The 14,952-nt window shown below is 55.4% G+C and overlaps 1 protein-coding gene across 5 annotated transcripts in view; it reads right to left on the bottom strand.

Moving 5' to 3' along the window:
• The window catches only part of Rbfox3 (RNA binding fox-1 homolog 3), a 424,557-nt gene extending 409,837 nt beyond the window's left edge, over positions 1 to 14,720 (bottom strand). For 2 of the 5 annotated variants that reach the window (XM_041635691.1, XM_041635694.1), the window contains exon 1: positions 14,204 to 14,524. The gene's annotated coding sequence lies outside the window, so the exon portion shown is untranslated. Of the gene's footprint in view, positions 1 to 14,203 lie in introns of all 5 variants that reach the window. The other 3 variants (XM_041635693.1, XM_041635689.1, XM_041635692.1) reach the window with 3 other exon arrangements.
• Positions 14,721 to 14,952: the final 232 nt, after the last annotated feature.

Below are 14,952 nucleotides of genomic sequence, written 5' to 3'. Positions count from 1 at the left end.
CGTGGGTGTGTACATTTGCCAAAATGGCAACACAAGAGTGTGTGTTCACTGCCCGCCTTGCTGCTGACGTGTCCCTGATGAGGAAAAGCAAACCTGGCCTAAGTAGAAACATGAGTCTGCCAGCCCAGTGGTACCCAAAAAGCTCAGGTATGCATCAGGAGTAAGTGAGGGCTGGCCATGGAGCAGACGAGAAAGCTACCGTCTTCCGTAGACTTAGGGAAGGCTTTCAGTGCCTGGCCCGGCTCAAGGGATGGAAACAAGAGCCGTAACCCAAACTCCCTGCAGTCCCCATGCTGTTGTGTGGCCTCAGAGCTCAGCATCAGGCTGTGAGGAGGGATGGGATGTCCTAGCAATGGAGTGTGACAGGAAGTGCTGTGCACAGGAGACCCAGGTAAGGTCCTCATTTGTCACCCACGCCCCTCCCTATGGAATGTTTCTGCTGGTTCCAGTCAGTGTGCTCACCCTGCTGAGCACACAAGCTGGGGAGAAACTCAGCCTCTCTCTGTGGTCAATAAGAAGCATTCTCCCACCCCCTGAAACTCCTGGGATGTAGGGTCCCCAGTGCAGAAATGGCCAGCCACTCATCCCTACAGGTGGGAGGGGCAGCCATGTAGGTGGGAGGGGCAGCCAGACCCCATGGCACAGCATACAGGTGAGTACTGCCTGTAGCTGGCCTCGTCTCCATGCGACTGAGCACATGGCTATCATGTGTGGTATATGTGATATAGGCATATATTATCATATGTATATGTAGGTGGTACCCGACAGGTGCAGCCAGCCCTAGAAGCTTCCTTCTTGTCGGACATGAACTTGGGAGTGGTTGAATAAATCATCCTGGGGTCAGGGTGAACTGCCATCTGTAGGAATAGCATACATATCTGCAATCCAACTGAGAAACATATATATAGATAAAATCAAATAATAATGCTGCCCTGGGAGACCCACTGAGCCTCAGCAGATAACATACCAAGGTCTCGTACAGGAAGAAGTCAAATCAAAGGGGTCCTGTTGGCCTCCTACTCTGCCTAAGCCTCTCTCTTTCTCCTTTCCTTCACCACCCACCTCCCCACCAAAGGGCCTGGTCAGAGAGCACGGGATCAACACAGCTGTGTAGTGGGCCGGCTGGAAGGGGCCAACAGGTGCAGGATGCCTTAGGCACTGCTGCCCGGTCAGGTACAACCAGGCACAAGCGAGCTCTAGGGAAGAGAGCCAACAGAGACAGCCGCACGCAGGCACGTCTCCGCCTTGTTAAGGACCTTAACTTAGTTCTCCTGGCTATAATTATTTTAGCGTGGGAGACCAGTTCTGTCTCCAGAGTCTCAGAAGCACGATACCAAAATCTCACACTCTGTGGTCCTGGAAAATCCCCATTCTCTGGTTCCTTCCCTCCATGCAAGAGCTCCACAGGAGCGGGTGAAGGAGGCCTGGATGAAGGGCTTAATTCCTACTCGATGGCTTCCCTTAGAACAAGAGCAACCCAGGCTCTGCAGAGGCCTTGGAAGTAACCATGGCAACTCAGGGGCGGTTAAAACAATGTTTGTGAGTTTAGGGTTACTCGGAGCCTGGGTGGCTTAGGTGCTAGCCTTCTTTAAGGCAGCAGAGTCTAGAGCAACACTTCCGGGAGCCCTGTGGGGGCAGTGTCCAAGGAACTGCCTCTAGGCTCCTGCTGCCTTCAGCAGGGTCTCACCTTGGCCCCAGAATCTCAGTCCCTGGCCCCATGCATCACAAGCGCACAGACATGCATACACACACACACACACACACACACACACACACACACTCACCAAAATAAAAACAAACCACCACCAACACCAAACCGTATACTACTGGGTGAGAATAAGACACATTCGGGAGAGTGAAGAAGCCTTGGATTCAGTACTGAGCAACACATCAGTTAGGTCTGGGGGCACATGCTTGTAACACTAAAGTGCAGAAGGTAGAATTAGGAGGACCAGAAGTTCAAGGTCATCCTCAGCTTTAACTCCAACTGGTGAGGAGCCTGGTATATGAAGGATCCAGGTGAGCTTAGTGAAGATAAACACGGGTCATTGTCCCAGGACCGACCTTCTTCGAGTAGGGAGCAACAGTCAAGATCCACAAGGGTAGCCTCCTGCCTCCGCACGGCCACACTTCACAAGCACAGATCCATGCGAGCACGCACGTGCCACCAGTCACCAGGAGGGACTGCTTCAGCAGGCAGCACTGAAGTGCGACCTCCGTGGTGGCTGCAGTGTCAATGGCACAATGGCAGGGCCCGGCCCGGCCCTGCCTGCATTCTGCACGCTGAGTTTATTGCACACTGACTCTGGGGGAGAGAAGAGCGTGTGTCATGGCTGCTTCGGTGGCCAAGGCTGGGGCTGTGAAAAGGGGAAGAATTTTTTTTTAAAAGGAAGAAAAATCCTAAATGGCCTTTCAGCCTTTCGGCGCACATAATTGTAGTATCCGAGTTAATGAAAGGCCTGGCCTGCTGGCTGGCTGAATAACCGCTAATGCCACAGCTCGGGCCTCACAGGGAGCAGCTCCATCTCCGTGTGGAAATCAGACCACAGTGGGGTGGCGGGAGGGGCGGAGAAGGAGGAGGGGAAACCTGCGAAATAAAGAGCGCTTCCAGGAACGACAAGTCTCCCACGCGGGATCATATTGGCAATTAGCCGGTGGGAGGCCTGCGGAGCGCTGGCATCTCCTCACCACAAAGACAAAGTTTCCTTGAGGAACCTGCCAGCATCTTCAAGGTACTGAAATAACACGCAGAACAAATGAAGAAGAATGACTGTGGGGTTTGGCTGTCGCTTTAAAGTCCGGCACTGGCAGCCTCACGGAGGCGCGTGAGGATCAGACACGCAGAGAGGTAGAGAGAGTCCAAGAAATGAGCATGCACGTACACTCATGACATGCTATACGTGCATGTGAGGGCAGGGACACACAAGCGTTCATAAGCATGCATGTGTGCAATGCACCCAACACGCAGGATGTGTACCCTCACATCTGCACACACATGCATGTGTGTGCCTCGACACACCTAGCCATCTGTGCACACACACCCTGGAGTGTGGCTTTCATGTTGGCCAGACGCAGAGGATAAGCACAGCACACTGTAAAGGGGATACTGGGAATTTCCCCCCTAAGTCCTCCAGGGTGAACGGCATTAGTAAGAAGGCACAGGGGCTCCAGGCTCCAACTCGGGGAGGCTCAGAGAATATCGACCTCCCACACAGTCTCTTCTGGAATCTTCCGTGCCGAAGGATCCTGCTTAAAGGCCCTGGGAAGCAGCCTGCACGGCTGTCTGTAGAGGTGACTGATTTATCCCAGCCATCCTGCCTCCTAACAACCCGCCCTCCTCCAGGCCTGCACAGCTTTAATTGTCCATCAAGCAGGGCAGGGAGGGACCGTAAATCTTTCGTCCCGGCCGCCTGACCTCCAACAGCTGCCCCCTTGCCAGATCTCACCTGGAGAGCTGGCTTAGAAGGGCGGAGAGGAAAATGGGGACCAGGCACGGGAGGAGAAAGTGATTGGGGGGTGGTGTCACAGACACGGAGGGGACTTAGGACTGCGTTCGGCTGCTGTGACCCAAAGGTGGGCGCTGCATGGCAATGCTGCAGCTGGAGTCTGAGTCAGGACCTCTCTTCCGAGGGTGCTGGCTAGGTGCAGTACCCTTCGAATTCTCCAGGAGGGATCACCCAACCCTGAGGCTAACTGTATCCCAGAGTTCCCTTGGCTAACTGTAAAACTGAACCACTCAGAAGGGAAATACTAGCAAAGGAGGTTTTCCTGAAGTCCTCACGGTGTCACCAGACCTGACAGTGACCCAAGGACTTCCCGGGTACGCCTGGAGATCTCCGCATCAGGAAGCCCACCGTCCCCCATCCCCTGTCTGCACCAACAGCCCAGACATCTTCTGTAATTCCGGTACACATTAACGTGTCTCAAAGTGGCGAGCGGTTTGAAGTTAGGAAGGCTCCTTGCTCGCCTTTGCTTCCTAACACTCATTTGGTTTGTGGAGAGTCATCCTTAGGGCCTGCAGTTCTCCAAGGCAGGCCTGTGTATCTTCTCCCTAGGATCTGAGGGGAACATATCGAGGAAGAGGAGAAATTAGTGCCCTGGAAGACGAGCGAGCTGACGACTTCTGAGGAAGGGTGAGTCTGTGGAGAATTGGTGCCTTCAGCCTAGGAAATGTGACCCCACAGTCTAGTCCTGTCTGTTCTGAGGGGACTTAGGGCTGTGTTCAGCTGCTGTGACCCTAAGGGCTGGCACCCCTGCGACATCAGCTGCTGCTCAAGCATGGATGAGGGAGGAAAGACAAAGCCAGCATCTACAATACAATCAACACACAGACACCACTAGACAGACATTCTAACTTAAGGCAAGCTCGTCTAGAGTGCCTGCCAGGGGATGGTGCACAGTCAAAGCGTGTAGATTCTTTTAGTTTGTTGTTCGTTGTTTTTTTCAAGACAGGGTTTCTTTGTGTTACCACCTAGCTGTCCTGGAACTCACTCTGTAGACCAGGCTGGCCTCAAACACCCAGAGATCTGCCTGCCTCTGCCTCCCACGTGCTGGGATGAAAGAACCCAGATAAGAACCAGATGTTGTTCTTTATTTTAAAAAATATTTAGTTGTGTATCTGTGCACTTACATGAGTATACATAATTCCAAGGACAACTTCGGGTGTGGGGGTGTCCTCCTCTGTAATGCTGCTCACCCCCTTTCAAACAGGGTTTCTCACTGGACTGGACTTCACCAATTGGGCTAGAATGACTGGCCAGTGAGCTCCCAGGGTCCTCCTGTCTCCACCTCCCCATTGTTGGGATTACAATCACCTGCCACCATGCCAGCCGCTTACATGCTTTCTGGGGTTTGAACTTGGGTCCTCATGCTTGCAAGGCAAGTGCCTTACCAGCTGAGCCACCTCTCCAGTCCCTATTTGTCTAAGTGTCCTAAGATAAGATGCATGGTGAGAAAGAAAGATGTGAGACGTGCGTGCTGGCACACAGCTCTCCGATGTTCCTCTCAGACTCTATAGGCCAGGGAAAGAACAGTACCCCCCATAACCAACACGTCATCACCCTCCAACTCCTGTCCCTGTCTTCTGGGCACCACTGAAAGCACGCAGCTGTCTCGGTATCAAGCGAGCTGCCTTGTGGGCTGTCAAGGAGTGTTGATTACAATATTACGCCACTGACAACCGTAATTCTCACCTTAAGTTCCTCCGGTACCTCTCTTTTCTGCTAAGATTCCAAAGCACTTGACTAATGTACCCTCGGATAGCACCGCCTCGAGGCCCCATTACAGGCCTTTAGAGAGAACGCAGGGAGGAAGCTTGAGATCCCATGCCCACCCGCAGTGCGCCGGCAGCCTGTGCAGGCAGCCCCTGTGGGCCTGGTTCCCCCTCGCCTGCCCCTGCATCAGTCCCCCCACCAGCTGAGCTTAATGGCATCTCCTCCGCGAGGGAGCGTCGATATCTCAGGGAGGCGGGGCCACTCTCTGTTTATGTCTAATGGGTCTCTCAGAGCTACACTTTGCTTTTTCATGTGCAGAGTCCTGAGACCCCAGAAACATCTCCATGCTGCGGGTGGGGTGAGGTGTATTCTCTCAGCTCAGGAGGGAATGCCCTAGTGGCCGGTTACAGGCACAGAGGCATCCAAGATGGTGGGGATGGTGATTGTGACAGTCCTTCTCCGAGCTGGCTGTGACAGGCACCCCATCTACATAACAAGCCATAGCGCCTACTGTCCTACTAGTGCCAGGTGTGGTTTCCCAGATTCCCAACAGGAGGGGAGGCAGGAGGCACACCCAGCGGGCACTGACCCCCAGGGCACTGTGACCCCGAATGCAGTTATTTTTAGACTGGACCCCAGTCTCCCACCCAGCCACAGGTTCTCCTGAGTATGAGCTGCCAGGTTCTAACCTGGTCACCCCCCACCCCACAGGTCAGCATAGCAAGGAATGGTCATCTGGCATCCCTGCATCACTGTGATGCTGAACCAGGTCCTGTCACCTGTGAGGTCACCTGTGCAGGCACCTGTGAGGACACCTGTGCGGGCACCTGTGCGGGCACCTGTGTGGGCACCTGTGTGGGCACCTGTGAGATCACCTGTGCGGCACCTGTGAGATCACCTGTGCGGCACCTGTGAGATCACCTGGAGCTACAAGAAAATAGGATTATCTCAAAGCCAGGCAGCAGTTCTGAAGCTCCCTCATCCCTGACCCTCGTGGACCCCAGCCCATGCTTGCTCCCCTTCCACCTCCCCCAAGCAGGTGTCACCTATACAGAGGTCTACACCAGGCAGGCCCGGAGCCTCAGTGGAGCACCTGCAGCTGCAATGATTGTCCTGGGTGATGCAGCCAGCAAGCCTGTGTCCCCTACCATAACAGGCTGCAGCCAACCAGTCAGGACCAGAAGCCAGAAGCCAGCTCGGGCCCCACCGTCCTTGCAGACAGCACAACACGGGTGTGTGGACCATCTCCCACACATAGGCTCTGTGGTCTTGTAAATAGTTTGCGCCCACCTTTGCTTCTCCCAGGACTGTGTTCTTTTGCATTGTCCATCCGACTGTCCCAGGTGACGGACAGGGGCTTCTATTTTTTCTTTTTCCATTTTCATGTGTGTGTGGTGCTTCTGTGTACGGGTGCATGCTTGCATGTGGAGGGGCACACGTGTGGGCGTGGGTACAAGTCATGTGTAGGCTGAGGTTGATGTCAGGAGCCATCCTCGATCGAGATCATCCTTCCACCTCGTTCGCTGAGTCAGGGCCTCTCAATCAAACCCAGAACTCACCAATATGGCTAGTCTCGACAGTCAGCTTGTTCTGAGGATCAGCTACCTCTGCCTTTCAAGGCTGGAATTACAGCAGACAACCATACCCACCCAGAATTCCACTTGGGTTCTGAGGATCTGAACCCACGTCCTCACACTGGCACACCGAGCACTTTGACCACTGAACATCTCCTCAGCCTGCCCGAGCCTTCGGGAAGCTAGCAGTGACGGCGCATGAGTTGGGACACTAGTGGAGAAGAAAGCACCAAACTCAGTCTCCCCCCCTCGCCTTAGATCTCAAGGTGATGGTAACGTTGGGATTGCACAGTGTGTGCTGACCTCCTGTGAACCTGTAGGAGGTCACCCTGAGCAGCTGGAGGTGAGGTTCTATGGCAGAGGACTTGCCTGGCGTGTATAAGGCCCTGGCTCCAGCCCCAGCATGACAAAAAAAAATAAATAATACGTTTTTAAGTCCTCTTGATGTGTCTCTGATAGGGACAAGGTCCTTCTCACAGCTACAAGCACCAACAGGAAAGAGGGATGGGAGGCAGGAGTCACCAGCAGGCCCTTCAATTTAGACCCTGGGGTGTTACCTGGCACTCAATTCCTAAGGAGAATATTCCAGAAAAAAATACAGACCTTTTTCCCCTCTAGCACAGTGAACAAACCACTCATTTGAACTCAGAACTGTTAGAATTGAGTGAGAAATGACTTTTTTCATGTTTTATTTTAATTTGTACATATATGTGGGTATATGTGTGTGGATGCGGATGTCCATAAAGTCCAGAGGTGCCTGATGCCCCTGGAGCTGGAGGTACAGGCGGTTGTGGGCTGTCTGATGTGGGTGCTGGGAACTGAACTCAGGTCATCTATAAAAGCAGTACACACGGCTGAGCCACCTCTCTAGCCCAAGAAATCACGGCTAAATGTAAATCTTGCTTCAAACCGAATCCATCTTTTTAAAATTATCGTATTATTTTATGTTTATGTGTATGTTTGTCAGCACATGGCTGTGCACTCTATGTATACAGTGCCTGCCCTCAGAGGCCAGAAGAGGGCACTGGATCCCCTGGAACTGGAGTTACAGGGGCTATGAGCCACCATGGAGGTGTTGGGAATTGAACTCTGGTCCTCTAGAAGATTAGCCAATGCTTTTTACCACTGAGCCATTACTCCAGCCCCCTGATCCCATCTTTTTTTTTTTTTAAACACATGTAAAGCTCATGTCTTTGGGCTTCAGTAGAATTTATAGAGAGTCTCATTTGATAACAGCCAGCTTGTCTGCCCTCATCTTCCTTGCCTTAGAGAAAATACTTCTGCCACACAAGGCCAAGCACCTGAACCGTTGCTTTCTTGGAACCCTAAGACACCCCTAAGACAGTGAGGACAACAACCATTTCTTCTGTCTTCACCTTTCCATCTCAGCTGGTGGCAAAGACAAGGAGGCCTCAGTGAGCGGAGCCCAGCCCTTGGTGTCTGAGCTGCTCACAGACAGAAATCTGAATGGATCTTAGGTCTGTGCACCACTGTCCTGGCTGCCCAGTGGCTAAGACCCTAATGTGAGGTTACATGTTAGGCTTTGTTTAAGTGAAGGGAAGTTTTAAAGCAAGACCATGTGTCTTGGAGAAGAAAAGGCACCTAGGTCCACCTCTGGTACAGGAGGTCACTTTGTAATCTCAACTCCCAGTCCCCCGCTGCACCAAGGACAACCACAGGGACTGGAAGTGGCACCTGTCTGGACACAGGCAGTCTCTTTAGCTGCAAACCGGGCTGATTTCTAAAAGAGCTATGTGCTGGTTTCAGTGAGATGCTCCAATAGTCGTGGACATCTAATTACTCGGTCCCCGGTTGGTGACATGTGTGCCCTTCTTCGAGGAAATATGTCATTGAGGGTGGATTTTGAGAGTCTCACGACCCCCTCTGCTTCCTGCTTGCAGGCCAGGTTGTGCGCCCTCAGCTTCTTGCCCCTGCCTCCGTGCCTTCGCTCCACCATCACGGACCCTTAGCCCTCCAGCATCATTAACTCCAAGAAAACGCGTCTTTCTACAAGTTGCCTTTGCCATGGTGTTTTATTGCAGCCATAGGAGATTATTTAATAGAGGTTGCAGCTGACAGTTCTCATGACCTGGTCCCTCTGTGGGCTTCCAGGCACAGCCCAGCAGCGTATGAAGGAGCAGCACCCCTACCCAGGCAGCAGCCCAGCAGCCAGTGGAGACCGCGTGTGGAGGAACTAGTAGGGAGGGCAGCAGCCCTCCACCATGCTTCTGGCCCCCAGACTGGTGACAGGCCTCTGTCTGCACCTCGAGACACGCATAGTCTCCTTCTAGTAGGAATGCTTTCTGGCCTCAACTAAGGGGGTCTCGAGAAAGAACCGTGATGGAGACTCCTCTGCTCTCAGGCCGGACAGGATACTAAAGACCTCCCAGGGGTTGGTACAGTAAGGGGAGCAGAGGGCTCTCTCAGTCAGAGGAGGTGGGAGCTGGCCATGTACCATGCGGAATGGAGAGCGGAAGCAAAGGAAGGTGATTTTCTTCTATTTTTACTCCCAAAAAGTTTTCTGTAGTCTGCAGGTCCTTTCTTCAGGAGTGTGTGTTGGGGAGGTGGAGGGGAACAGCCCACCTCATCCTTGTTCCCTTCCCCCTCTCTCTCTCCTGCCTCTGTGCCATGGCCTCCTTGCCAAGCAATCAAGAGAAATGGCAGATGGAGGCAGGAGGGTATGGAGAGCTTGCCCCTCAGCTCTGGAACCAGCAGCAGCCAGATGACATGCAGCCAGGGAAGCCAAGAGGCACAAGAGCCTTGGCCTGCAGAGACCAGGCCCCTCCCACAGAGCTCCTCTTTGCTTTTGAAAAACACAGATATGGAGGCTTTATGTCTACAGACACTGTGGACCCGAATCCGACCGGAAGGCACACTCGGAGATGATGGCATCATTAACACCAGCTTCAACTTGACGTAAACCTAGAGCCGCCTGGAAAGAGGGAACCTCCATTGAAGAGCTGCCCAGATCAGGCGTGTCTGTAGGACATTTTCTTAATTGCTACTTGATCTAGGAGTACCCAGCCCACTGCTGGGGATGCCAGCCCTGAGCAGGTAGTTCTGGGCTGTATAAGAAAAGTAGTGGAGCATGCCAGAGGAAGCATTCCTCCACGGTCTCTGCTTGAGTTCCTGAATGACTTCTCTCAGTGGTGGACTATAATCTGTAAGATGCAATAAACCTCTTCTTCAAGTCTCATGTGGTCAGAGTTTCATCACAGCAATGGAGAAGCAGGCTAGAACAGACCCCAAATGCAAAAGAAAAGCCTGTCTTTTCCCAAGCCATGCGACCTCCCAGTTCAGCTTCTCCCTCTAGAGTCCAACCTCTGTGCAAACGCAGTGTGTGTGTGCGTGTGTGTATGTGCGCGCGCACACTTGAGCTTGCCCCAGGCTGCCAGAGGAAACAATCTCACATGTAGTAGCAGATCTTAATACTCTTCATTATCTCAAGTCACCTTCTGAGGCATGTTTTGGTGTCAAGTGAGTGTTGGGGAAGCTGTGATAACACGGTAATTTACTAAGAGCGTGGCACGGAAGAGCGTGATTATCAGGTACGTCAGAATGGGTCCCTGGGTGTTCCTGCCAGAATGCTACTCCTCTAGCAGTGGCTCTGGCACGGAGCAGGCTCTATATACACCTAGGGATCGCTCCCATCCCGCCACTGGCAGCTACCCTGACTCCCATGGGCATGGCGGGAAATCCCACAAGCATCCACCCAACCCAGCAAGAACCAGGGTTGGAGGAAGGAGAGTGAAGCAGAATATAAAAATCAAAAAAGAGACCCTGCCGCCTCAGACAGCAGCAGACTTCAGAGAGGCAGCAGAAAACAAGATGTTTAGGCTGCCTGAATGTTTCATGAACCTGTGAAAATATCGGGCTGCTTTAGAGAATAAGGGGTGGTAGGCAGCTAATCAAAAAGATGTTGGTGCAAATGGGAGGTGTCTGCGAAGCTGGGGCCCACGCAGGCAGGAAGACCTGCAGCAGGTGAGGACGCGGGGGAAAGGCGGGCTCCCCGGCAGAAACGGCTCCATGCAAGGGGGGGGGGAGCTTTGGAGATGGTCTCCACCCTCCCCCTTCACTTGTTTAAAAATAAAAAATTCCTCTCCGTGCGTCAGCTGCGTGCCAGGCTCCATTTGTCTTTATAACAGAGTACCAGGCAGGAGTGAAGAAGATAAATAAACACAGAGAGACAACCAACCAAACCTCACTGGCTCACCGATGGACTGGGGGAGGTGAGCCTCGTGCCGCAGTCACTGAGAAATAACATTTCAATCTTGATCCATGCCCACCGACAGATTCGCCTCCCCTTACTGCCCCAGTTATCCCCCTCCCTGGTCACTGGTCATCCATGTTCCCCCTATAGTCTCCCCTACACACACACACACACACACACACACACACACACACACACACTTCTATGTTTGACAGATGCTCTACTGGACCAAGCCTTCCTGTTCAATTCCACAGTCTTTCCAGGTCCAAAACATGTTCTGCACTGTGGGGGAGGGAAGGGCAAATCAACCAGACCCTTACCCTGAGGAGCAGGGCCTAAGCTACCCAGCAAGGGAACAGGATACCAGCTCATGCCCAGACATCCAGTCCTTCCTTCTCTCTTGAGTGGCTGCACACTGGGGAACGGTTCCCAGGAGGCCTCCTTGCTGTAATTACCTCTGCGATGGCCTGGATTGCCCTGACCCTGGTGACACAGGGTCTTCTCCTCTACCCTCCAAGCAGGGTGAGGACCAGCATGCCCCGTCTCAGTGGTCCTAGGACACAGGCAGAAGTGGCAGGAGAGTGGAACAGGGGCAGCTAAGCCCTGGACCTGTCCTTGGTGCTGCCGCCCTCTGCGCGGCTGCGTGCAGGTCGGCCTTCGCTCACCCAGACCAGCTGCGGCTCTGCCTGAGGTCGTGGAGCTTTTGCAGGGAAGGCAAAGAAATAACATTGCTGGAGGCCCGACCTATAGGGACTTTCCTAGACTTTGGCATCTTCCTATGTCTTAGGCGACCTGACTGGGGGAAGGAGGTCGGGGGAGAGGAACACTTAGGTATCTCTTAGGCGTAGGCCTCAAGGAGGACAGCACAGAGTAATTGTCCAGGTTCTCTTTCATTGGCAGGAATGAAAAGGCGAGCAGAGCAGTGAGAAACATTGATTCTGTACCAGAAATCCTCAATGGCTCTGTGCAAACATCCTGCACGACCTGGCCCACCCTCCCCTGGCACTCAGTTGCCTCCCTGGGAGCATCTGATGGGGCCTGACGTGCCCCCTGCAGCTCTGCCTCGGCTCTCTAGTCTCTTGTAGGCTCCCCATCTACCCCCTCTCCGTCATCCGCGTGGGGACAGCCCAGCATTTCCAGAAGCTCCAAGTCTAGCCGGGAAAGGAGGGGTTAAGCGCTGCTTCTCCGAGTGTGCAGTGCGCTCAGCTCCCACGCAGGGAGGCCTCTGGTCCCCACGGAGGGCGGAGGCGGCTGTTCGGTCCTCCCTCCGGGCCCAGGGGAGCTCCCTGCCCGCGGGAGATGGAGGGTCGGGTCCTGAGAAGGCACCCCCTGCCCCATGCGCCCACCCTGCAGCAGCCCTGGCCGCCTGGCAGTCACCAGCGCCCCGCTTCCATCAGCAGGCACCTTCTCTGCAACTTTCTCCTTCCCAATAGTCGCTCACCTGAAGGATCTGGTTTTAATTAGTGTAATATCCCCGTTACCAGCTCGGTCTGATTAAGACATCCGCCCCGATCCGCGACGCGCACTTAATGAGCACGTTCTGCTGTAATGTTTGTACTCCCCCCCCCCCCCATTTTATTTTTCAGACCAGTAAACTAAAGCTGGTTTCTGCTGAAAGATCTCATTACCTGAGACCCTACTTTATTAGCCCCATACCTGCCCGGACGCTCTGGGCCCCCAGCCTCCCCGCTGCGTCCCGAGGTGTTCCCAGCCTAGCCAGCGTTTGTGACAGAAAATTAACGACCCTGCGCGCACCAGAAGGCACTTCACCTCCAGCTGGAGGAGGAAGGGACTTGCCCAGAAGGAAGGATCCCTTAGTCCCGAGCCTTAGCTTCCACTGTGGGTGTCTCTCACGCGCATCAAGAGACTACAGACGCCACGGGCGTCCTTTTTAAAAGTGACCATTAAATAATTAGGTGCCTCTGAGAAGCAGAATCCAAAAGGGGGAGCTGGGAGGTGCCTCTACCATCCAGGACTCTTCTCACCTCGATGCGCTCTCCCCAACACACACACACACACACACACACACACACACACAAGCCGACGACGACGTCAGTGGGCTTCAGTAACAGCCAACCCCCAACCTCATGTGAGACCCAGGATCCTGGGTCGGCTCCAGCTATCTAATAGGGGTCTCAATGCCCCTCTGGTGGCCGTACCTTGCTCCGGGTACAGACTGGGTGCGGGACCAAATCAGCCAGGACACTGAGGGGATGCGTGTCAATGAATAAGAGCGAAGCTTCCCCACAGAGCCCCCAAATGAGCGCCCACCTGAAGTCAACCCCTGACGCCACTCTCCCGAGGAGAGCCCCAGGCAAACCCCACCGCCTTCTGTGGCCACTCAGAAAGTTTGGGCAAGGGGTGTGCAGGCCACCTTAGCAAGGCTTCCCTAGCCAGGCTGTCCCAGCCCTGTAGCTGCGCTGAAGCAAGCAGCAGCCTCAGATCCATGCTCACGCTGCCACTGGGAAGACTCAGCCCCGAGCGCCCCCAGCTCGCGGGCTGGAGGGCCCTGCGCACCATCCGCTCTCGCTGCTCAGTTCCACGCACGCCGGGGCGCTGCGGGCCCTGGTACCCCCAAGGGAATCAAGGGAGACCTTAGCCATCCCACAACTCCTTAGTGTCTTAGTCCTTCGGTCGGTTCTCCTCCCGCTGGACCCCAGCAGCCCTTCCTGGCCTAGGAGTGGCAAGAGTCTCACGCCGCAGCGCAGCAGGGTCGCCAGCCCCGTTTCCAGCCGCGCGGGTTGGGGCCGCCTCCCAGATGCGCCCCGCGGGCCGGGATCTCCGCGCGCCACGGCTTCCCCTAGTCTGGGAGTTCCCAGAGCCGGGCATTGTGCCGCCGCCGCCGCCGCCGCCACGGCCACGCAGCGCGCGGGACTCCCCGGTGTCTCCATGGAGCCTGACCTCGGGCCTTCCCATTCACAAAATCTCCCCTCTGGTTTCCCGGCTGAGCCTGGAGCCGCGACCTCAGCCCCCGCAGAACTCGGAAACCCCGACCTCGCACGCGAACCCTTGACCCCCAAGGGCGCCACCCTTTCCCCATGCGACCTCAGGTCTGTCCCCTGTCTCGCTCCACAACCCCGCGTCCTCGCCGGCCCCGCCTCCCACTGCGGGGTCCCGCGCGCCCCTCCCTGGGCCGTACCCACAGCCCCAGCCGCCTCCTCGAGATGGTCGTGACCGAGGTGGAAGCCCAGGGTCTGGCTACTCACGGGTTCAGCGCTCCCCGCGGCAGGTGACTGGGCCCCGGCGGCCATGCCCCAGCTGCATCCCCGCTGCCCCGGCAAGCCGGCGGCAAGGGACGCGAGAGGCCGGCTTGGAACGGTGGTGGCGGCGGCGGCGTCTCCGGCGTCCACAAGAGCTGCTGAGGCTGGTGCCCGGCTGCTGTCCGAGGAGGTTTCCGCTGGCTCTAGAGGAACGGCTCCTGCTCCGTGTCCCCGCTCCGCTTGCCTCGCCGACTCTCTCTCTCTCTCTCTCTCTCTCTCTCTCTCTCTCTCTCTCTCCTCCCCCCCCCCCCCCACCCCGTTCCTCTGGCTGGCTCGGCTGGAGCGAGAAGGCAGCAGGAGCACGCGGCGGCGGTGGCGGTGGTGGTGGCGGCACAGGGAGAGCGCGCAGCTCTGCGAGGGAGGGAGGGGGCTCCGGCGGTAGCACGGCTAGGGAAGGCAGCGGGGCAGGGAGGGCCAAGAGCTAACGGAATGTGGCCACAGGAGCCCTGGAGTCCCAGCGCCAGTCTCGTATAACAGGGATGCGTAGGGTGGTACGACTTGCAGGGTACCCTAGAGCCCAGTGGCAGCTGGGTTCTTTCGAGCGCCGCCCCCTCCCCTCCCCGGGGTCCCACCTCCCCTCCCTCCTTCCCTTCCTCTGAGCGACCTCAATGTGAGTCAGCCCTAGCGACACTTAGCAGGACCCCTGCACCCCCATCCCGTTGGAATTGGTTTCTTTTGCTCTACCCAGGGGTCCC

Source organism: Microtus oregoni, unplaced genomic scaffold (assembly GCF_018167655.1).
Source record: "Microtus oregoni isolate MIOR12 unplaced genomic scaffold, Mior012 000048F_ref0000485, whole genome shotgun sequence".
NCBI lineage: Eukaryota > Metazoa > Chordata > Mammalia > Rodentia > Cricetidae > Microtus > Microtus oregoni.
This window is presented reverse-complemented; position numbering and strand designations above follow the sequence as displayed.